Here is a 24,918-nt window from a genome sequence, read left to right as displayed (position 1 = left end):
ACCAAGATCCTCATTTTGTTATGGAAATGGCTGCAAAGGGGGTTGCTAGAGTACTGGGCCAGCTCCCAGCTACACAATTAAGATGGCTTCATCATTTTTCTTCTCAAAAACTACTCAGAGTTACTTAATTACAGTAGTAAGATACCTACTTAACTGCTTTTTATTTTTATTCCCTCCCTTCATCTTTCCCTTTTCCAGTTGATGTTTATAGATATCCAATACTGTTTATATTTCAACGGGAGGAAACTGAGAGCACATGAAGGTTCTAATGACCTCCTGGGTAGCCTGTAGATAGTGATAGTTCAGGTTTTAAATTTAGAGAAATATAAAATCATAATGCTGGTGACCAAATATAGATATATTATTAGATTTATATATGTAAGTAGTTATTTTTATTGTGAACCTTCTTGTTTCATATTAGAGTAAGAGGAAAAGTCATGTGTAGGTTGTTTAAGAAGATATCCAAAAAGTTTCTAATTAACACTGCAATTAGACACACTAAGACACTAGAATGAATTATAGATTTTGAGAATTGGGCTCCCTCCCTGGTACAGTTAGTATTCACTGCTGTGTATGATAGTGTATGACATTGACTGGTTGAACTGTTACAGGTCCACCTCTGTAATTCTAAAACATCTATAATAATAAACATAAAATGGGTAGTAGTGTTTTGTTGAAAGATAAAATTAGTTTGAGTGATGTAAGGCTTTTACTCAACAAGAAAAATTTGAGTATCTTACAGAATAAAGCACCTAACAGACAAACAAACAAACCTAAGAATGTGGGCATCATTGTGTTTCTGATAATCAGATGAATGATCTTTGAAAAAAGCTGGAAAGTAAATATCATGTCCCTTCTCTGTCCATTTCTATTTCTGAGGCCAAATCAAGGAGGCAGAGGAACTGAACCAGGTCTAAAGACATGTAGTATCCAAAAAGGGTCATTTAAAGAACCTGGGTATGGAGCATACCAGACTGATTTAGAGGGATTCTGAATTTCTACATAATTACTAAGTGCAGGTCACAGAAGGACAAATTAATGTAGTGGCTCTATAGCATAGAGTCTCACTCAAAAGCTCTTCCTTCTATTCTGAGAATGAGGATCAATCTCTAGCTGTACTTCGTCTTTGGAGACTGTTTATTAAGCTAATACTTTCAGGGGTCTCTTTACATTCTACCCCTTGCTCCCAACCTGTTAGGTAGAAAACATTCTAAAGACCAAATCTACTCTTCTATTGAAGGGCACTTGTGTGGGACTAATTGCTCCTGCAGCATATGTATAGTAGAGGATGGCCAAGTCAGTCATCAATGGGAGGAGAGGCCCTTGGTCCTGTGAAGGTTCTGTGCCCCCAGTGTAGGGGAATGCCAGGGCCAGTAAGTGGGAGAGGGTAGGGTGGTGAGCAGGGGGAGGGGGGAGAGAACAGGGATTTGTTCTTATTGTTTTTTGTTTGGTTGATTTTTTTTTTGGAGGGGAAACTGGGAAAGGAGAAATCATATGACATGTAAATAAAAAAAATATCTAATAAAAAATATTTTAAAAAAGACCCAATCTACTTGTTCAAAATGTGAGCATCACAGCTAAGCACAGTAATATTGAGCTTACTAGTTGATGCTTAAAGAGAAATGGAAGTTGTTAAAGGCATTTTCCTATTGATACATTAGATATGATTTCTCATATGATTTTGTATTTTCTTTGAATTATGCTATAGGTATATAGTTTCATTTTACATTTTTTTGGTCCTTTAATCCAAGTCTGTTGAACTGACTCTATATCTGCCCCCAGTATCTTCCTTCTTTTCATCTACCCTCTCTTCATCCCTACTTCCCTTCCTGTCATAGATTCAATATGCTTGGCCCAACAAGTGGCACTATTAGGAGGTGTGGCCTTGTTGGAGTAGGTATCACCTTGTTAAAAGAAGTGTGTCACTTTGTGAGTGGGGCATGAGACACTCTTCCTGTCTGACTTTAGATCAAGATGCAGAACTGTCAGCTCTTCCAGTACTATGTCTGCCTACAGGCTGCCATGCTTCCTGCCATGATGATAATGGACTGAACTTCAGGACCTATAAACCAGCCCCAAGTAAATGTTGTCTTGTATGAGAGTTGTCTTGTCATAGTTTCTCTTCTCAGCAATGGAAAGCATAACTAAGACCCTACCTTCCTTTCTTCCTCTTTATTTTCTTCCCTATTCCCTTCTGTCTACTAAACAAAAAAGTAGAAGATAGAACAAAGAGAAAACTGTTATTTAGAATTACTCTGAAAACAGATATGAATGTGGAAATGCCAACTATAACAATAACTTAAAGTGTGTTATGTGCTCCATGCTTTGATTTCGGTAAGATCATGAAAATATGTATTGTGTAATGCACTTTAAACTCTACCACTGTTTTCCCCACTAGGATATGTTCAGTATCACAACTGGTTTGTTTGGTGAGGATATTGATTTTGTTCTTGACTAATATTTCATAGATACCACACCTGTGTCTTTATTGGGTAATATTCATAACAGCAATTGAAATTCACATTTGATAAAAGATATAAATGGAGTAAACAATTAACTGATGTACAATATGCCTTGGATAACATCTTCAATTATTAAAGTAATTAGTGAAATTATATCATGATAAAAACTCAGCTTAATTTGAACTTGTCCTTGAAGCTACTTTCTGACCCATTTAACACATTTGCTGATGAAACATTCATAAGAAAGGGAGCATTGTAAGCTTTGGATTTAAGGTGATTTTTTTTCAGCTACTTTACTTTTTTTTTTTTTTTTAAAAAAAAAAAAAAAACCTTCTGACTTATACTCCTTTCCCTAGATAAACTTTCTCTAACATATCACTATAGATCACTTTAGTTCTTTGTGGGTTTGGAGCCTTTGTCTTTTACTAAGATTTCTAAGACTTCAATGTTTTTGTTTCTTTCTACTCTATTGTAATGTGAACTGGAATGTTACTTATCAGTGTTATTTTGAGAATAGTAAAAAGACAAACAGAAAATATCTCTTTCAATTTATTTTTAGCTAAAAACGAAGTATATTTATTGATCACCATGTGAAATGTTTTTAAACTATATCATATAGTGAAAATATAAGCAAATTTTTCAGTGTTTTCAAAAGCCTGGCATGTTTCTCTGTGAGACAAGCAGACAATAGGTCAGCAGTCCTAGCAATCCTTAAACTTCCTTCTCTATCTAAAATGACTTGCTTTAAACTCAAGTGATCCATGGCATGAGAGAGAGCAAAAAGGCTCTAAACATTAAAAGATTTATTCACTATGTCAATTATTGAGACTCTGGTGTTTCCAAATTACCTTAATCATTAGCTTGGACTCTCAGATAAGAATAGGACATTTACTGTGCTAAAGCATAAGTAGGAATATTTGTAGTAGGTGCTATTTTCCCCTGTAACAAAGACAATTTACATATTTGCTTGGTTCAAAGCAAAGACAAGATGATTCATGTTGCACAGCCCTTTCCCAATCATTGGCTTCTCTCAAGGAAAATCACTGTGGATCTCTCTCACTCATATACCAACATTTAATTTCGATAGAATACACTAAGTAGATAACAATTCGACCATACTCTTCGGGTGAAAAGGTGTTGACTTGCAGATGTGAAGTAAGGGCAGGTGCACACAGCTGCATGTTCTGCCTTAGCCACTTATCTATGTCATTTGAGTTTATGGTTGGAACTATAAAGAAGATTTGCATTTTAAAGTGGAGGAAAGCTGAGATTGAATATTTGTGATCTTGTCTCTTGAACTTCCTATGTTTTGGCAGCCATAACAAGGCCCTGGGGGTCTAAGTTCCCAGTGGGTGATTATATCTTAACTATCAGGCAAGGCGGGTCAGAGCCAGGCTCAGTTGGATTGCACTGGCCTGCTTTGAAAATCTTAAGATTCAAACTCCTGACACAGTGCCTCTACATCCATCCTTTGGCCTCAGCCTGCCTTGATATTGGGGTCAGAGAACATACATGTTGAACATAGTTTAATATAAGCTAACATCACTGTAACAACCATCTATTACCTTTCTTTGCATTTATGAAAGATGCCATCCTTTGGGTAATAAATAAATCAATAAGAAATACTATTTTTTTGGCTTTGTTAAGAGAGAGTTGTCATCTCTATATTCAGCATCTTCATAGAAACAAATGTGACATGGTCATACTGAATTAACATTGTCTCATTCTGTCCTCTAAATTATCTTGCAAAATTATGTGTTTTATTGGATCCCATAATCTGAGTCCAACAAACCCTCAAAGGGATTCTAAAATGTAATATTCCTTTTTAATAAAAATTTCAGGGGTCAATTTTTAATTTAACCAAGACTCCAGTGACCTTCCCACCTCAATATATAAATGTTCATCTTTCTAAAACATGTCTATGCTTTTATCATGCAATGCCTACAGGTTGTTTGAAGCAAGGTGTGTAAAGTTGAAAGCATTCTTGTATGCTGAAACTATAACAGAGTTTTAAATTTAGGTCAGCTTAACATATTTATTAGGGCCTTCTCTGCTTCAGATTCCCTGCCAGGAGCAGGGTGTGAATTTCTATCTAGGACACAATACTCATATTCCCCAAACTCAGTCTGGAAAAGTTACTACATAAATAAATTTTATTACAGAAGAATAAAAGATAGAAACAAAAATGAAACACAGAACCTCTCCTTTAACCCATCTCGGTGTATAACCACAGATGTTCCTTATAAAAAATTTAATTAAAACATTCTTATCTGATATTATTTTTAACTTATAATGAAACATCTATGAATAATGTGCTTACTTACAGCAAGGAGTCACTGGTAGCAGAGAACTGGCCCCTCACCACTGCTCCTAGCTCTACCTGCCATTTTTAATAATTTGGAAATCTTTTTCCTTGCCTTTCAGCCAAGTCTTATGAATCATTTTTTCTCAAAGCTCTCTAGATGATATCTACAGTTAAAATGATTTCTATTGCCTCATGTAGACACTGAAGACTACCTGGGAAGGACCAGTCTTTTCCTCTCTAAGGAGTGCTGGACAGTAGTACCAGCTTTTTGGAACAAACAGACAAACTCAAGTTATATAGAATTTATTAATTTTCAAGGTGTTAGAATTGTCAGAAGTTCTATCAAGCCACTGTGTGCTACAGAAGAAGTCCTTGTGAAACTTTTCATTCTTTTTTTCCTCTTTTTTCTTAGTTATTTTCTTTATTTACATTTTAAATTTTATTCCCTTTTCTCGTTTCCCCTCCAAAAAGCCCCCCATCCCATCCCTCGTTCTTCTGCTCACCAACCTACCCACTGCTGCTTCCCTGTCCTGGCATTCCCCTACACTGGGGCATTGAGCCTTCAAAAGACCAAGGGCCTCTCCTCCCATTGATGCCCAACAGGCATCTTTGCTACATAGATGTTGAAGTTGAAGCCATAGGTCCCTTGGGCTATGGTTTGGCTAAAGTCACCACCTCTTTGGTTGGTGACTTAGACCCTGGGAGCTCTGTGGGTACTGGTTGGTTCATATTGTTGTTCCTCCTATGGGGCTGCAAACTCCTTCAGCTCCTTGGGTCCTTTCTCCAGATGTTCCATTGGGGACCTTGTGCTCAGTCTAATGGATGGCTGTAAGCATCCACTTCTTTATTTGTCAGGAACTGGCAGAGCCTCTCAGGAGACAGCTGTATCAGGCTCTTGTCAGCAAGCATTTGTTGGCATCCACAATAGTGTCTCTGGGTTTAGTAACTGTATATGGGATGGATCCCCATGTGGGAGAGTCACTGGATAGCCTTTCCTTCAGTTTCTGCTCCAATCTTTGTCTCTGAGACTCCTCCCATGGGTATTTTGTTCCCCCTTCTAAGAAGGACCGAAGTATCTACACTGTGGTTTTCCTTCTTGAGCTTCATGTGGTCTGTGGATTGTACTTTTTGTATTCTGAGCTTCTGTGCTAATATATCCACTTATCAGTGAGTGTATACATGTGTGTTCTTTTGTGATTGGGTTACCTCACTCAGGATGATATTGATTCTTAAGAGCAATAGAAAACCAAACATAGTACAAAACTGAGTATCTCCTCATGACAGAATTATGGTACACTGCTTAATTGCAAATTTCAAAAACAACATAAGGCTGAGAATCAGAGGTGTGTAGCTTTAACATAATTTCCTACAATTTTAAATGATGGGAAAAATGTCCAGATTCAGTTAACATAACACAACAACTTGTAATTCTAGGATTTTGCAGGCATAGGCAGGCATATCTCTGAGTTCCAGGACAGCCTGGTCTACAGAGTAGTACAGGACAGACAGGAATACAGAGAAAAACCTTTTCTCAATAAAAACCCAAATATAGTAATATTAATATTAATATTAATAATAATAATAAGTATTATTATTATTAGTAGTAGTAGTAGAAGTAGCAGAAGGAGTAGTCATAGTTGTAGTACAATTTAATGAATAACAAGAAAAAAACAGAAGTGGGAAGATACAGGTCAAATTTAAGTATCCTTTCATTTCACCCAAGATGTACATTAGAGCTACTACAGCTTAATTACATGTTACATGGAATACGAGTCTTACAAATTCCCTAGATTTATCTGGGTTGGATCATAGCTTAATAAGCATCTATGTATAAGACAAAAACATCATAGATAAATAGGCATTAGCAAACCTGGCCTAGGTGTGCATCCAGTCCAGTACACACATTGTGTGGCAGAGCATCTGCTTCTACACTTCAGATCAGGGGTTAGGGTTACGGGTGCTGTTGGAAGATGGTGATGTGTGGAAAGAGGGGAAGGCAATCAGAACCTACATACTTTGGACAGGAAATAATCAATCCAAAACTGTCTAGTGTTGCTTCAAGTGAGCCATGATAGCTCTGATATCACCATGAAGTTGGAGATTAATTGAAGATATAATAAGTTGAAAAGTGTCTACATTCAAGAATGTACCTTTTGGAGTACTTTTAAGTGGGGATCTGCTTCATTCCTAAGTCAATGTATGCGAACAAAGAGACATAATTCCATAGTAAATGTGAAGAATGATGGAAGGTAGAGATTTCATCTCTCCACAACATGCTCTACCATAGGAACTGGACCAAAATACCTATAAGAAGTCAGATTTTCATGTGAAAAGCAGAGGGCTTCATAGCATCCATACTGGCAGAGACACATTTTTTTAGAGGCAAAATGAAAAATTTCAATGTTTTATTCTGTATATTTACTATCTCTTTCAACCATTCTTTTCCTAGCTGAGAAACAATGATATTTTAGATGTGTCTAACTTCAGGAACAGAAGGAAGTTGAGAGCCATTTTTGTACAGGAGAACTTCAGTCTTTGATAAATATTGGTGTTGAGTTTTTAAAATATGGAGTCATCACTTTATTTCCATGACTTCCCTGGGAGTCTAGAAATAGGGCTTTGAATTTGGAATAAAAATTTCACATATTAACAGGATATGAATGTAGACAGTAGATGAACCATACTCAAGTGTGAGTGCCTTCTTAAACTTGTCAAGAGTCCCTCAAGTTCAAGCAAACTCAACAAAATGCGACACTTAATACACAATAATGGAAAGCCCTCAAAAGAGTGACAAAAGGCATTCTATTTGTCCACAGTCTCTGAAGTCACTTGTTTCATTGCTGTCCATTTAAAGTGAGCAGTATAATCATGAAAAGATCATTGGGTCTATTTTATCAACAACAGAGGGACTGTTTCAAACTGAATAAAAATGACCTCTCTACACTAAGGATTATAAGAATGTTTCAAATTTGCAACCCAATTTGAAAAGCAATGCTGACTAACTTCACATCTCTATTTTACTTGACTAGAAGATGCTGCGGTTAGGACTATGAATACTTTTGTTTTTTAGTTTCTCATTACACTATAATTCAGTCATTGAAGTTTTCAGATTTATAGTACTTCTATAGTCTATCCATCTATGTACCTATTTATTTATCTACCTATATACTTATCAACTATCTATGCACATTTCTATTTACTATGTATTATATATGCCCTATTTTCATCTATATATCTGTACATCGGTCTATTAATAACATTTTCTATCTATGATTTATGTTTTATATATTTATTCATACATATATCTCATATATCTACATATCACTGGTCATCTATCTATTCATATATCATCTATCTACCTACCTATCATTTATCTATAATCTACCTATCTATCTGTCTATCTATCATCTACCAACAATCATATATCCATTCATGTATCATCTATCAATCATCTATAATCTATTAATTTTATGTATCATCTACCAATCTTTATCAGATTTATCCATATTCTGTATATCTATCTACCTACCTGCCTATCAAATATCTATGTATCTGTTTGTTACACATCCTGCATATGCCTAAATTTATCATATATCTGTGCATGTCTATCTCCTTTATCTGTATATGCATCTATCATATATCTAAATATCACCTATTTATCTATTTATATCTATCATCTGCTTATGTTTCCTATCATCTACCTATATCAGTCTGTGTGTTCATCCATCTATCCCTATATCTACTTCTCTGTCATTATGAATACTGAAACAGTAAAAAAGAAACAAAAATTACAGTATAAAAATATTCAAGTTTTTCACTAAATCTAAACTCTACCCTAGTATTTTAAGTTTTGGGATAAGTTACTAATTTGTTCCTCAGATTAGTTGTTCATATTTATGTATTACAATTTCTCAACTTTAATCTTCCCTGGGTATTTCTCTCTTCAGTGTGCTGCACTGTGGCTTGTATATGAACATTTTAAATTTCACATTAATAATTATATCTTTTCATGTAACATGGGCTTATTAAATAATTTTCAAAAGCCAGTCACAATTAATTGATGAGAAAATTGAGATTCAGGATGTTACTTGATGGTTCAAGGATCACCATAACTTGTCTCAGCCCACTTCCTTCTCAGTTCATTTTTCTTATCACTAGTTCCTTCATGGCCATAGTGTGAAGTTGATATAAATGTAAGTGGATGCAAAAAGCCTTATCTTATTCCTAAATATAAAAATAGTATGAATACAAAGCCAATCACCTCTCAATATAAAGAGTAATTCCAACAGCACTGCCTTGAATTGGGTAGAAAAAATGCCTTGGGTGTCACACAACAAAACCAGCCCAGTTTACTTCAGTGAAACAACATCCTCCTTGTTGTTGTTGTTGTTGTTGTTATTTTGAACCATTAGAGAGGATGGTTGTATAAGATGCAAAGCCTGTAAAATGCAAACTATTTTTCCATTTTCATTATTTCCTGAGACTGGAAGGTAAAATGTCCCAATAGATTCATGTTTTTAAATTCTTGGTACCTAACTATTGGCACTGCTTTGGAAGGGTGTAGAAACTTTATGAAGATTTTGGGGAACAAAGTGAGTGACTGGGGTGGATCTTGAGGTTTATTAGGCTGGACTCACTCTGTTTGTTCTTGGCTTCCTGAGTATAGACACAGTATACCAAGCAGTCTCCTGTTCTTCTGTAGTTCTCTCACCACCATGATGGACCATACTTCCTGAAACTGTAAATAAATCTACCCCTTATTAAGTAGCTTCCTTTCAGGCATTTGATCACACAACAAATGTGGGGCCAGGAAATCATAGGACTAGGAGAAACAGGTACAGAATAAGAGTGGGGCTGAGGTGCATCCAAACACCAGAAATCTTGTCTTGAGGTCAGCAGGAGTAGGATTGCTCATCCCTGCCCCAGGTCTGCACTCCCTATCCCTGAACTCCCACCGTTCCTTCCTGGAGGAGCACCCAAAGCACCATAGCCAGGTTAAACTTCCTCTCTTTTTAGAGGATAATTTCCAGCAGTACCTTGACTTCTTCCTTATGCAAATGACCCTGCCAGTGCCTTGACCCCAGCCAATCATGTATAGTCACTGCAAAAGGTCACTACCCACCTCCCAAAGGTTTAACTAGCCTTTGTTTTCCCCATTAAATTGAGATGACTCATTGAAGCTGTCTCCTGTGAGTCTGTTCTCTCTCATTGTGCTCACATATATGTGTGGTCTGTAGCCTGATGCCTCTGGGTCACCTCACCTCTCTTCCCCTCATTGTGCTCACATATATGTGTGGTCTGTAGCCTGATGTCTCTGGGTCATCTCACCTCTCTTCCCCTCTCAGGATCTACCAGTTGTGATCTATATCTGGCAGATTATATTACTGCAGGTCTGGAGGTGGAGCCTGAACAGAAAATAAGAAAAGAAGCTAATGCCATGTTTTAGAGATTTGCCCTTTCTAGTGCCTGTGTGCATATGATGGGCACAGATTTTGACAAATGTGAAGATGTTCCATTGTATTATTCCTAATTTGAGTCCTGATTACATGAATATCCAAACAAACATATGCAAAATATGTATTTCAGCATGTGTACATATACATATGCATATACATATGAGTGAGTATATATGTACTTTTCTGTCATGACTCACTTAATATCAAAAATATATTTGCAGGATTTCATAATAGAGGACATGTATACAATCAAAGGGGCTGCTATTGCTAGCTAATGGGCTAGCTAATGGCCTCATGGGCTGGCATCATTTAACACACACAAACACACACACATACACACACACACACACACACACATATTTCTGCTATTTGGAAACTCATGAGTAGTTTTTGGTAGGTGACCCTATCAGTCATAGTTTTGCTTCCCTGAGATAGGGTTCAGATGCATTCTCAAAAAATAAGTCAGATAATGTTTCACAGCTACCTATACAAACAGGTGGTGACAGAGAGGGATACTGAAAACCAATATAGGAGAGTCCCTTCTTTCCTTGACCCAGACAATATCACAATAAACTTAATTGATTGAAACAGAACTTCAACAAGTTATTTCAACAAACTTTTTGTTGAAAATATTAATTGCATTGAAAAATGAGATTTCAGTAGATGTTTTTCTTAAGGAAGCCATTTCAAAATGAGGCAAGATGGTGAAGTCACACCTGCAAGAAAGTTTCTGCTTCCTCCCTTGCCACTGCCTGTATCCACATTAAGGCACTGTCATTTGACAGCACTGTCGTTCGTTCCCTTTGGCTGCCAGAAAATGAAACATAAACCATGTTTCCTCTATCTCTGGACAGATTTGAACAATGTCATTCACTGATACATAATTTATGAAGTGTCACAATATGCTCAACATTAAAATATAGGTAAAGAGAAGAACTGATAAACATCTCTCTGGAATGATTATCTAGAAAATCTAAGGGCATTGGTAGTAAATTGATGGCCACAAATGCTACCACATTTATTTTGAGTTTATAAATCATACCAGAGTGGTGAGGGCTACACTAATTTTTCAATTTAAGCTGTGGAATCCCCCCCACACTGGGTGATAAATGTCTTTTGAGCACAATTAGCATTTGTGTGTAAAACATTTACTTATGGTTACTATGTACTTACAATTTTGGTTCACATTACTTTGAGATCAATTTTGTGAGCTACAATGAAAAGAACATAGCTGCAAAGAAAACGGTATAGAATTCATGGTCTCATTGTCCTTGGCAATAAATACATTATTTCATCTAGGTTCTGCATGATGTTCAATCTTCTAGGAGATATATAATGTGTACGGAGATTTTCTCTCTGATAGGTGAACCCCTGTGAAGATGCAGGAAGCTAGGAGATGAAAACCAGTTTATGATTCAAGATCTATTGCAATTTTTGTGATCTTTTTTTTGAAATTGATTTATTTTCATCACTTTTTAACCATCCATGTACTAGAAATATCCCCAGCACCCCTTGAAATGGAATTAATAATAAAGACAATTTAGGAATGGATCTCTTCTAAGTATAAAGAGGAAATTTGGACAATCATAGAGAGAGATCAACAAACCATATGAATTTACCAGAGACATTCATAGACTCAAATATCAGGTTATCTATTTTCTTCACCAACTCAAATATCATGTGATCTATTTTCAGTTGAGGATAATGGTTTGACACAGCTTCATTGGCAAATGTGAACTTTTATAAATAAATTCAGCAGGATGAATTGGAAATAGAAAAATGAAATGAATAAGTCAGTTGATTAGGGAAAAAAGTCTGATACATGGCACATTCTGTGTTGGAAAGAAAACGTAATAGCTTAGTGTCCTATTACATAAGCAGAGGCATCACTATAGACACTAAAACAACAGCAGGAAGTTCAGTGGAGCATGTGCATGCTCTCATCGCAGGATGACTCAGGAAAATAAATGGGCACCTAAGACCTTGAGAGTAAGTCTGAGCATGGAAAGCTGCACTCTGAAATATTCACCGTCACTCTCTGCTCTCAGTGATATCTGAGATCCTAGTGCAAGGATCACAGAAGGAGTGTGTGCTCCTAAACCACAAGGAGGCAGTTTGAGATGCATTCTACATTTCCCTAGTTACAGGTAGTGAAGAAGTTACAGAAGTGAGAGGTATGTATATTTCTACATGCTATTAGTAGATCAGGAAATAATGTTTACATGCCAGTATCCAACTGTGTACTGAAAATGAACATGATGTATTTAAATTAAGTGTTAACTGGGTGGGATAGGGTAACTTACAAAAGATACAGACACACACACACACACACACACACACACAGAAACAGGCACACATACACAGGTATACACGCATACATATACCCACACAGAAAAGTACATACACCCAAACACAAACACACACAGGCATACACACAAATATGCATACATAAATACATACACACAGGCACATATATACAAATGTATACATATAGACATACACATACATAGCACACACAGGCACACACCTGCAACACATGAAGTCGTATTCATGGATACTACACACATATTTACACAGAGACAGATATACACAAGCATACACATTCACGCACATACACACACACCAGGTATACTCAGGCACACACATTTACACACAGGCAAACACATGCATACACACAAAGAGGCCCATAAATACACACAGGGACACACAGATATACACACAAATACATGTGCACATTCTTTTTCAGTTTGAATTTTTTAGCTTTGTTATAGGTGGCATGCATTTGCCAAAGCACATGTGACAGTCAAAGACAACCACAAAGACTAGATTTTCTCTAACAACTTTTTGTGTGTTCCCAAATTTTAAGTCATTTTCCTAGGTGTATGAGACAAACATTGCTAACCACTGAGACATCACGCCAGCACCAACAGAACGTTAGCTAGCGTGATGAATATAAACATAATAAAAAATGTAAAGAAAATGGTCAAAACTGATATCATAGAGTTATAGACTATGGCTAATTATGTGAACAATTTTAATACAAACAATAAACTAACTTGTAAAAATAAGTACTAGAAAAATGTCATCGACTAAAACTGAAACATTTATAAAGTATTAGACTGATTGCAGAAATGGCAGCAAAGAATAGTAGACCCAGACCTAGAGGCACAAAAGAGAAGACATTGAGGCATGTGGGGTTTGTGCATCATTCTGTGTGACATCAAGCTCTGGCCTCCACATGGATATACACAATTTACATGTCCATGTGTAGAAACATACAAGGACACACACAGACATGTACACATATAGTCACACACATACATGTTGTGATGGTTTGTTTATGCTCAGCCCAGGGAGTGGCCCTATTAGAAGGTGTGGCTCTGTTGGAGTAGGTGTGGCCTTGTTGGAGGAGGTGTGACACTATGGGTGTGGGCTTTAAGACCCTCATCCTAGCTGCCTGGAAGCCAGAATTCTACTAGCAGCCTTCAGATGAGGATGTAGAACTCTCAGCTCCTGCTGCACAATGCCTGTCCGGACACTGCCATGCTCCCACCTGGATGATAATAGACTGAATCACTGAACCTCAGAACCTATAAACTAGCCCCAATTAAATGTTTCCATTATGAGAGTTGCCTTGGTTATGGTGTCTGTTCAAAGCAGTAAAGCCCTAAGACACATGTACATATGCTAGAATGTAAACACATGCACACATATAGAGATGCACATGCACACCTGTAGGCAGACACACACAGGCTTAAATAGCAATTGTAGGGTAATATAGTGGGATTGCAAATATCCCATATTACTAGAGGATCAACCCTTGTATGTGGGTGCTGGCAATGACTGACTGAGCCATCTATCTCTGAATATCTATATTTAAATAGACTGACAGTAGTTTCTAATATGGTATATGCCTGAAACTCAGTGAGAGTACATCATAGATAGCCTTAGTTTAAAACAAATAAAATATGTTTGAGGTGATAATTTTATTTATTAGCTTTATTTAACCACTATATAACATGATATGTTATATATATATATTCTACATTTTATACATAGACACATACACACATGCATATATATGCATATGTATACACATATATGTATATTATATATATACATATATATGTATATATGTATATATATGTATACACACACACACACACACACATATATATATATATACATATATATATATATATGTAGTTATTATTCTGAGACAGTACTGATGACTGATGGAGCCCAGGATGGCCTTACCTGACCACATAGTGAGTAGTGACTTTGATACTGTGGCCTCCTTCTTGCACCTCCAGCAAACCTTGATAGCCAGTGTGCACAGTACTCTGCCTTTGTGTAATCTATAATATGGATGTGATAAGGGTTTGCTCATATATCTACTAGAGGTGTCACTTGCTCCTGTGGAAAGTTTGTTTCCTTAATTTTTTTATTTACTAATTTTGGTGATATATGAACATTTAGTAATAATTTTAAGTCCATTTACACATATATACTATGACATATCATATAATCTCTTGTGTCTGTGCCCTCCCAGAGCCAAATGTAACTTTAATAAAGTAATTAACATCTGTTAGAAAAATTATCTTCTCATTCAGTATGAAATATTCATATGTCTGGTTCCTGGATAGTAAGAAACACCTGAAAGAATATAAAACATGAACGTTAATTTTGAATGATGAAATATATGATTCAGAATTGTCTCTACCTCATAAAGTGCATATCCAATTTGGTTTCATAGTCTGGGGGTCAAAAGACTGTGGCTACAAAACTGTTTTGTGCATATCCTGAAGATCTTGGGAAGGAAAGGGGTTGAAGAGATGTGATAGGAACCAGGAGGATCTCTTACGAGATAAAGAAGGCTCTCCAAAGTTAACCACACATGCTCAAGGCAAACCCATGACTGAGAGAGCTCAGAATTTTTTTCATTGGAAATTAGAATCCATTTGGGGTTATCCCTTTAAAATCCAAAGCTTCCATGAGCCTCCAACGATTTATCTGCTAGTTATATGGCAGCAATAAGATCTGTTGCTGCTGTGTGTCTTCAACCTTGGAGACTCCATTTCAGCCCTGTTTTTTTTTTTAGCTTGTGCCTAAACAGAGAGGCATACTAAGGTTTCAGACGACCCTTTTGTCCTTTGATTGTGTTTGTTCAACTTGATTTGGTCAAAAGATATAAAGCCTTAAATAATGGATGCTTTTCTTATCTTCAAAATGACTCTATAAGCAATGTTATCTAAGTAGATATAAATAGTTATATAAATTCATGGTAAGAACCAGCAGGTGAGGCAGAGTATGGCATACTCCTCGTTTAATCTAATTACAGGATAAAAGACTTAAGAGACTAGAGACCCCAGGAAGTTTAGAGGTCAGGTGGAGTGAGGGGTGGGAGCATACCCATGGAGACACGGGGGTGGGGAGGAGGTGTGGGACATGGAGCAGTCAGAGGGTAGATGTGGGGAGTGGAATCAGAGAATGGAATATGGAGTTTTAAAAGTAAATTAATTTAAAAAAATACTTCTTTGAGTCTGAAAAGTAGGATAACTTTTTGCCTTTCTGTATGTTGTTTCTTTAAGTTACTAAGATACTATCAACATTTAAACATTTAAATATCTTTCATGAAGTGCTGCAGATATGTCCATAGTCTAACAATTGCTAAAATGTCTACAAATTCATAACATATAGCAAAGTAAGGAAAGCAAAAGGTAACACACATGAGCAGATAGTATGTCTTCATGAGTGAATGGCATGACTGGCCTGGTGATGTCATTAATTTACATGCCTACACTACCCTGTTTCACAGAGTTGTGAAAATTTCAGTCTGCTTGCAGTATCTGCTGTGGCCTATGTGCATAGGCAATGCTCACAGGCTCCGTTGGCTCATAAAGAAATGAAAGCAACAACTGCTCCTCTACACATGGAACCCTGGATGGACTCATCAGACTCTAATCACATATTATTTATTTACATGTGCATATGGCAACAATGGTTTTAGAAGCAGAGGATGAAAACTGGGAGGGAGCATAGAGTCAGGATGGAGGATCGGAAGGAAACAATCCAATTACATTTTGTCCAAGATAATGAAAATAGCAGCTGAAACCTGCCCTGCTAACCTCACAGGCAATGTGTGAACATCTTCAAACCGCAGTCCACACCAGACCCTGAGTTCAGAAGCTGGTGAAGCCTTGAGGCCAGGGGAGTCTGAATTGGAGGGTTCCTCACTCTGCACAGTTCTCAGATGATAACTTCATTCTTATCACCCTGCACTGAGGCAGCAGAGGCATGAGGCTGATTAGTGCCATATCATTTATCTCCATTCCTCATAAACACCAGCCTCTGCTCTTCTGATCTGGGGTTGGACAACCTTTGACTCAGAGGCCGAAAGCCCCACAGTGGTGAAAACTGTAGCTCTTTCCAACCCAAGAGCAGCAGACTAAATGCTGAGAACTGGCGTGTTTGCTCCCTCTGAGCTTTCCCTCTTGCTCCTCTTGCTGCCTTGCACATAGTTAGCTCTTTGGGAAAGCTACTTACTGCTCAAGCAGTATGGTTCAGTGCAGTTTTTTCCTGTTTTTTTTATTGATGTTGTTGTTGTTGTTTTGTTTTTTGGTTTTTGGTTTTCTTTTTCATTTCTTTTGGGGTTTTCTTCTGCAATTTCTCAGGATTTTTCTTCTAGTTTCTCTTAGGAACAGAGAGCACACATGCTACTCACCATTCTAAGTCATATTGTAGCCTCACTACATTCTCTATCCCTCAAGATCCCCAATTACATTATACCCAGATTAGATTTCAAAGCATCTGAGAACCAGTCCAGTTTACTTATTGTGAATTCTGTGCTGTATGAGCCTCAGGACTCACCCTCCTCGCATTATTGTTAAGGTTGTCACAGGATATTGAACTGGTGTATGTTCACCCTTCTGAAATATATTAACTCAGAGAGTAAAAGCTATATGAAATCCAGATCACCCAAAGCATCCTGCTGTGCTGCACTAGAGGCAGAACTGATGAAATAGGATGGCAGCTGTGATTGGTAGCACTCCCCATACTCCCTGGGTGTCACTAACCCTCCAACCCTTTACACTCATTAACGGACTTAGCTCTCCAAACTGTTTATTAGAGAAAAGCTCAATATTCTCTGGTTTTAAAGATAAAGCATGTCACAAAACTGCATGGGATACACATGAAGAAAAACCTACTTGTAGTCTGTATATCAATTTTGACTGGGTATCTTATGTTATATCTAAGAGCCCTCCAGTATAAACTAGTCTGGAGCCTAGAGCTAAAATCAAGGTAAGATGTTTAAAGATGTACTCTCAGGTAAGCAAGCAAACCTGAGCTTTTACACTCTTAACTCATGGATTCCAGATTTCCTGCTATGTCAGCATGTCCATCATTCTTCATCAAGGGACATTAATTCCCAAAGAGATAGTGTCCGTAGGTGGTAATATCCCCTGTGAATCCAAAGGTTGTTGCTGCTGTTGTTGCTCTACCTATCTCAGGAAAAGGACAGAAATTTGGGTTGCTAGTTCTAACAAGAATCTTATGGATTGTGCCTACAGCCAGTAGTGAGGGGCAGGGAAAAAATCAAGCATGGTAGCCATGTTCTGTGTGTGACCAAATTAGATTCAGAGTTGACAACAGCTCTCTAATTGAACATAAGACCCAGTTACCTAGATGGGAAGCATGCTTGTTACTAAAATCCTAGCCAACTACTCTCTGCTAATGAAGGCAAAGACCTTGGAGTAGAATCTACATCTACCACTTTACTAAACCATCAAAATTCCTCACTATATTCTAAATGTTTGCCCTTATGTCAACAGATAGGTATATTTCAGCTTTCATCAAGGAAATTTGTCTTTGCAAATAATGAACGGTAATTTAGAGAACCACAACCAATCAAATGGACACATTGTGGTGCCCTGTCTCAAGGGATAATCTACAAAATACTCTGGCATCTAAGGTTCAGCAAATATCAATAGAAAAGAATAGAAAGATTACAGCAATCACATCAGAGAGTTTGATGTGAGATTGTGTCTTCTAGTAGTATTAGAAGCTACATTATAAAGTTTCATCCACATGAGACAAGACAAAACTTAGCTGAATAAAGATTACAATAGACATATGAATGTGAAAGGGGAAAGCCCGTAAGGCCCAACCCTACAGATATCTAAGGAATTCTCAGAATGGGAGAACTAGTCTTCCCTACAGAAGAGCACACCAACTGCTACTCTAATACCAAATGGTCAGCAATGAAAACATACCTGCATTTAATACTACCCAGACTGATCAGTTTGAATTTAGGTATTTATGAAATATATATGTGTATATGTATGTGTATATGAACATATACATAATCACACCAGTAGAGAATAAGACCTCTACTAAAATTTTGAGCCAAATTTGAAGCAAGCATTAATTAAATATGACCAGGATGATGGAATATGTCCAGGTACATTCCTGGGCTCCCAGAAAGTGGTGATATATCAAATTTTGCAGCGGCTTAAAAAGGCAACCCCATAAGGGCACTGTGTTTCCCATCAGGTCCAACCAGGGTCACATACATTAATATATACTTCCTGCCCATGTACATCCTGCCTACATGTGATCATGAAAAATTGTCTAAGGGAGTGAAAACATAATCAGTAACCTCCAGCATTTCAGCAGAATTATCTGTCCTTGAGCAAGGACTTTACAGGATAGAATTATTTTTTGTTTTATGAATCTCTTAGGCAAAGTAATTAAAACTTAAGACATAGCTTTGGCAATAACAATAATATATATATACATGTATAATCATGTGTGTATATTTATATACAATTATTGAAAAAACAGAGGCAATGGATTTGAAAGAGAGAAATGAAGGGTATATTGGACAATTCAGATGTAGAAAAGAGATAAATTATGGAATTATATTGTAATCTAAAAAAATATTTATTTGTAAATGTTGACACAGGCAAATTGAATCTACAGTCACACAGTAATGTAAGAGATCAAAAGTGGTGGACTCTGTCTCTGTCTGTCTCTGCCTCTGTCTGTCTCTGTCTGTCTCTGTCTGTTTCTGTCTGTCTCTGTCTCTGTCTCTGTCTCTTTCTCTCTCTGTCTCTCTGTATGTCTCTCTGTCTCTGTCTCTGTCTCTGTCTCTGTCTCTCTCTGTCTCTCTCTCCTTTTTCTTCCTTCTTTGAAGAGAATTTTGTGAACTCCAGGGTTTCCTAGAGCTTAATAGTCCTAATTAAAAACATCTTATTTTCCCATATATAGTATATGAGGACAATGGCTTTGGGAAATGAGAATCAGAATTATTTAAGAAAGCAGGACTATTCTTGGATGGCAATGACCTGCATAAAGCCAATTAAGAGTGGCAAGAATGGTCATCTGCAGACCTTGCTAAGAGCAATGGGTTATTAGAAGACCAGAGGTGGACACAGGTGAGGGGTAAAAGTCAAAGATTATGATGGAAATATAAGGGAAAATCAAAGGAAGAAATAGATTGTTGAAATCAGCTCAGTATACTTTGACCTATACCTTGACAGACTGAGGAAATAAAATACATTTGTATTTTATGTACATAGGCAAATATATTTTTCATTTGAAACTAATTAAAGTATGGATTTAAAATAGTTAAAATCAGAGTAAAAGTTTGTGAATTCAAGTTTGAATGGAGTACTTACGAAAAATAAATGAGATGTTTATTTGAAAGTGCTTTGAAAGCTCTAAATTGCCACTCAAATATCATTGACCTTTTTTGTGGAGATCAATTTATTGGTACCCTAATGGATTTTTTTCCTAAATAGAAATGTTCTCAGCTGTTTCTAAACACGTATTTTTAAAAGAGGAATCAAGGGTCATGCTAAACTCTGACATGGATAAAATGCAGTTCATTAGTGAGATAGATTCCATTACTCTTTACCAGATGTTCAGATTCCTGTCCCTGAGTGTCTCTGTCTGAGCCAGAAGAAGGCCTTGTTGAACTCTGAAGTGGCATTGGGACTTGCTTTGACTGACAGATGTAGAAGAGATGCATTCTTTTGAGGAGCACAGTTCAAGACTCTGAGTCTTTCTTCCTTCTGTCACACTGGGGAGCAATGGACAGTGCAGCAGCCACTCTGTCAGGATCCAGGGTGACAATGGCAGACAGGAAAGCAGTCAACACAAGATGAGATGCACAGATACCACTAAGAGAACAAAACCTTTGTTGTTGACATGTAACAGAGAACTCTGAGCTGGCCTTAGTCTCCATTAGCTAATGCTTGTGGTTCCCATTTTATGTAACATTTTTCCTGCTAGATCTTCTGCTGGGCAAATTAATAAGCAGTAGCTCAAGGTATGTGTTTTGAAACAGTCCTGTCTACTTGAAGCTTTGGTCTGGTATGCTGTGGGCCAAAGATCTCTTCTGTCTCTCCTACCTGAAGGGATGAATAATCATGAACAGGAGATCTGTGTCTGAAGCCATAGATAGACACAGGACTTAATGGTACTACCATCATTTCAGGCAGAAATTACTCTATAGAAATTTCATCTTGAGAAAACTAAAGCATATTTATTTGTGGTGCTGGCTCCTTCTTTCATAATTCAACTTTGAAATAAGGTCTTTGTGTTGCTACTTTTAATAATTTACCTCATTGATGCTCAAATTTAGGATTATATTGATTTTTGATCTGTAGTGGATGCCCAAGTTGTTTCCATGTAGAAAAATCAATTAAAGACATTTAATCGAGGTCATAGCCTCATAGAAGTCACTTTGAATGTTTATGTGCATCTTTGGCCAATACTCTAGCATCATATAGAAGAGAATAACACTGGGTAACAGATGTTGCCTGTACCATGGACAACTCTCCGCCCAACCTTACCTGCCATTTGGTGTTGGGCGTCAGTTGGCTCAGAATTGATGACACAGACTCCAGGAGCAGATGAGAAACACTGCAGCAAGGTATCTGAACATTGCTGCAAGCTCATTTAATACCATCAACCCATGCACCCATTGGTCCCAAGCAAGGATCTCTCCTAAACAGCAGTTCCTGATTGGTTGGCATTGTTTGCATGAGCAATTCTTGGTCTCTCAAGCATTCCTCAATTAGGTCCTCCTTCTGGAATGCTGGTGTCACAGGTAGTCCTCAATTAGGTCCTCGTGCTGGACCTAATTGCATCTGTATATCCTCCGCATTTACATAAAGGTGGCCCCACCTTTCCTGCTACAGAAAAACAGCCATAAAAGGAAGGAACTAAATCAAGCAAATGTAGAGCAAGAAGAAGGAAGAACACCATCAGAAAGTACTGTGGTTCAAGATCATTTCTTCTTCAAGAGAGACATATAATCTCTTGGGGGGCCTGCGTGTGGTGTGAACATTTGATAGATGACACATGTGACTTTCATGAAAGGCAGTGTTTCTGAGGTGTGAATGAAGCTGAAATTTGAACATTAATCCTCTTATTTACACTAAAGTCCAAACTCTTAGGTGGAGAATATATGGAGATACAACATGATCACATGGTAAAATCTTTGCACAATATTATTTATTTATTTACCTATTTACTTATTTATTTATGATATTATTTTTTGCACCAGCCCTTGTTGCACATAGGGTTAGGACAAGTTGAAATAAGGATATATTTATTTGTAGCATATTATCACAATTGTGTGGTTCAAATTACTTATGTGTAAATTTATCAATAAACACTGATCCAGAAATGTAGTTCAAGACTACCACCTATATTTTATATACATTGGTGTCTCACCCATAAGTATGCTATGATATTTCCTCTTACATGTTCAAAGTAAGAGTCTTAGAGTACATGGCTGTGTACAAGAGCCTTAATAGAAGAAAAGAGATAGGCTAGGGAGTTTTAATTTAATTTTATTTTATTTTCAAATTTTCAGACAGGTATGGGAAACAAGTGAGGCAATACTTTAATTCAAAGTTTAAAAAAATGACAAAATAAAAAGGTAAATCAATTTGAGGGGCATAGAAAGGAGTCTATTCATCATAAAAACACTAGACACTAGTGGTAAGTGTTGAGAAGGTGACACTAACAGGGAAATGTGTCCTAGACGTGTGTGTGTATATGTGTGCATGCATGTGCGTGCATGTATGTGTGTGTGTATGTGTGTGCGTGCATGTGCATGAGTGTGTATGCATGTGTGTGTGTATGTATGTATGTATGTATGTGTTCTCAGTAGTCATCCTAAGGAACTCTGAGAATAAATATAGGGTCTCTCCTTAAACTTAAAGCTGACTCAACTAAGACATCTGGGCAGCAATCCCAGGCATCTGGTTGTCATTGCTTCTTCAAACTGCGATGGCACAATCCTACCACAGTATCCAGCATTTCACATGGGTTCTAGGGTTCCAAACACAGGACTTCATACTTACGAGGAAGGCCTTCGTTGGACTGGGCTGTCCCTCTAGCCTAACACTGTTTTGTTTAGATACCTGTGTTACTCACGTCCTGGACAGTTTCCTATGTCTGTGTAGTTCTCCATGAACTTTGATACTTAGATGCTATGGCAAAGGGGGCAAATACAACCATTTTCAGTCTCTTTTATATTTTCCTTTTATAATCACTTTGTCTAAGAGATCATCTAAAAATCTAAGTTACTAAGTTAGTCTAATCTATTTATGACTAACATATGTATTACTCAGGTCAGGAACTTTTGTTTAGATTCTATATTCAGTTATATGTATAGATAGATGGATAAATACATAGATAAGAGAGAAATGATAGATAGATACAAATATACATGTATAAGTAGGTTCATGTATGTTATGTAAATAGTACAGACATACATTAATAAGGGATAGATATACATCATGGGCAGAAGATAGGTAGAAAATAGATAGTGGATGATAGGCAGAGAAAGTTTGGATATAATATCAGCTAGTGATTAAAATTATTTGTAGGAAACATTATTAAGAATTTAATCATACCAAGATATTTTGAAGGAGCTGAGAGGATTTGCAGCCCTGTGGAGGGAGCAACAGTGTCAACCAGACAGAACTCCGGGAGCTCCCCTGGACCACCAACCAAAGAGTACACGTGGAAGGATCCATGGTTCTGGCCACATATGTGACAGAGAATGGCCCTGTTGGACATCAGTGGGAGGAGCATCCCTTCATCCTGAGAAGGTTTGATGCATCAGTGCTGGAGAATACCAGGGTGAGAAGGTAGGAGTGGGTTGGTGGTTGGGGGAATACCCTCTTAGAGGCAGGAGGAGGGGAAATGGGATAGCGTGTTTGGGGAGTGGAGATCTGGAAAGGGGATAACATTTGAAATGTAAATTTAAAAAAGTATCCAGTAAAAGAAAAAAAACAACAAAAAAAGATGATAAAAAAGGATTTAGTCGGGCTGGAGAGATGGCTCAGCCATTAAAGGCTAGGCTCACAACCAAAAAATAATTTAGTCAGGCTTTGTTGATACATAATGGCAGGCTATGCTAAAAACACAGAGGCAAGGGAACTATGAGTTTGTAGACACTCTGAGCAACATTTTTGGGGATGCAGAGTTGTCTTTGAAATTCTGTGGAAGCATATTCCTCTCTCCAGCTTTCACATAGATGTGTTCATGAGTGTTTGGACCCAAGCCTCATCACCAATCCTGTGTTCTGCAGTTTCTCAGTACTTCGGTTCCTTTTTCTCACTCATTCTCAGTATGAAAACACCTAGAATGAGATCCAGAGTGAACCACACAGGCCCAGATGAAGAGAACCTTATGAGATCCCAGTGGGCCCAGGCCTTATCAACAACGATGCCTCCTCCATTTTAATACTAAGCAAAGATAAAATTGCATGAAGTTATGAGGTTATCCACTCCATTACAGCCTACACTGTGGTGACAGACAGTTCAGCTTCCTTTCCAATGACACTGGAATGGCACCTCCCTCCTAGTGCTTACCCTTGCAAATAGAGATGAGGAAGCAACATACACAGGAAGTGTCATAGGCTGCCCATGATTCTACCCCTCTGTATTACTAACCCTAGACAATATCATTCATATGAACACTGAAGAGCTATTTTTGAAGCCTGGAATCCTAACTGTACAGATGCTCGCTCTGGCTCTGTCAACTATGGGCAGCTGCACAGACTCCACACCCAAACTTTCCCGACTATAGAAAAGACTTTTTTCCTATGCTGAGAGACATTACACTGAGCTTGCTGTGTGACAGCTTCCTCCAAGACAGAAACATTCTATTCTCCAGAGAAAATTCTTAAACAGCCTAAAAATAGCTTCAGAAAGTCCCTAAAATTGAACAGATTCTCTAGCCCCATTGCTTCCAGGTTGTAAACAAGCCAAGATGCTGAGAGTCATTCTCAGAAAAAAAAAGCTTTGGTGAACCCCAAGACTACACTCAGTTGCCTGGAAGCCATTCAGACAACTGACCCTTGGAAAGGCCACTCTCCAAGCTGTTGGGCTTTGTGAACTCTATGCAGTGTGCACTAGGTTTCCAGATTTTGTACTTTGTTACCTGTGCTGGTGTGGACTTCGGTGATACAGCTGTCTTTGGGTCAATTATGGCCTGGAAGTAACCCCTTTTCCATAGTACTGTAAATAAACTAAATAAAATTCATTAGTTCATCAGGCAAGACTTTGGTGGTGTCTAGTTTGACCTGTCATGGGTTCCTTATCTGGAGTAAGTAGATGTGTGTTCTGCCTCCTCAAGCAAACCTGTGTCATACAACAGTGATCAATCA

Source organism: Mastomys coucha, unplaced genomic scaffold, assembly GCF_008632895.1.
Source record: "Mastomys coucha isolate ucsf_1 unplaced genomic scaffold, UCSF_Mcou_1 pScaffold16, whole genome shotgun sequence".
NCBI classification, from domain to species: Eukaryota; Metazoa; Chordata; class Mammalia; order Rodentia; family Muridae; genus Mastomys; species Mastomys coucha.
This window is presented reverse-complemented; position numbering follows the sequence as displayed.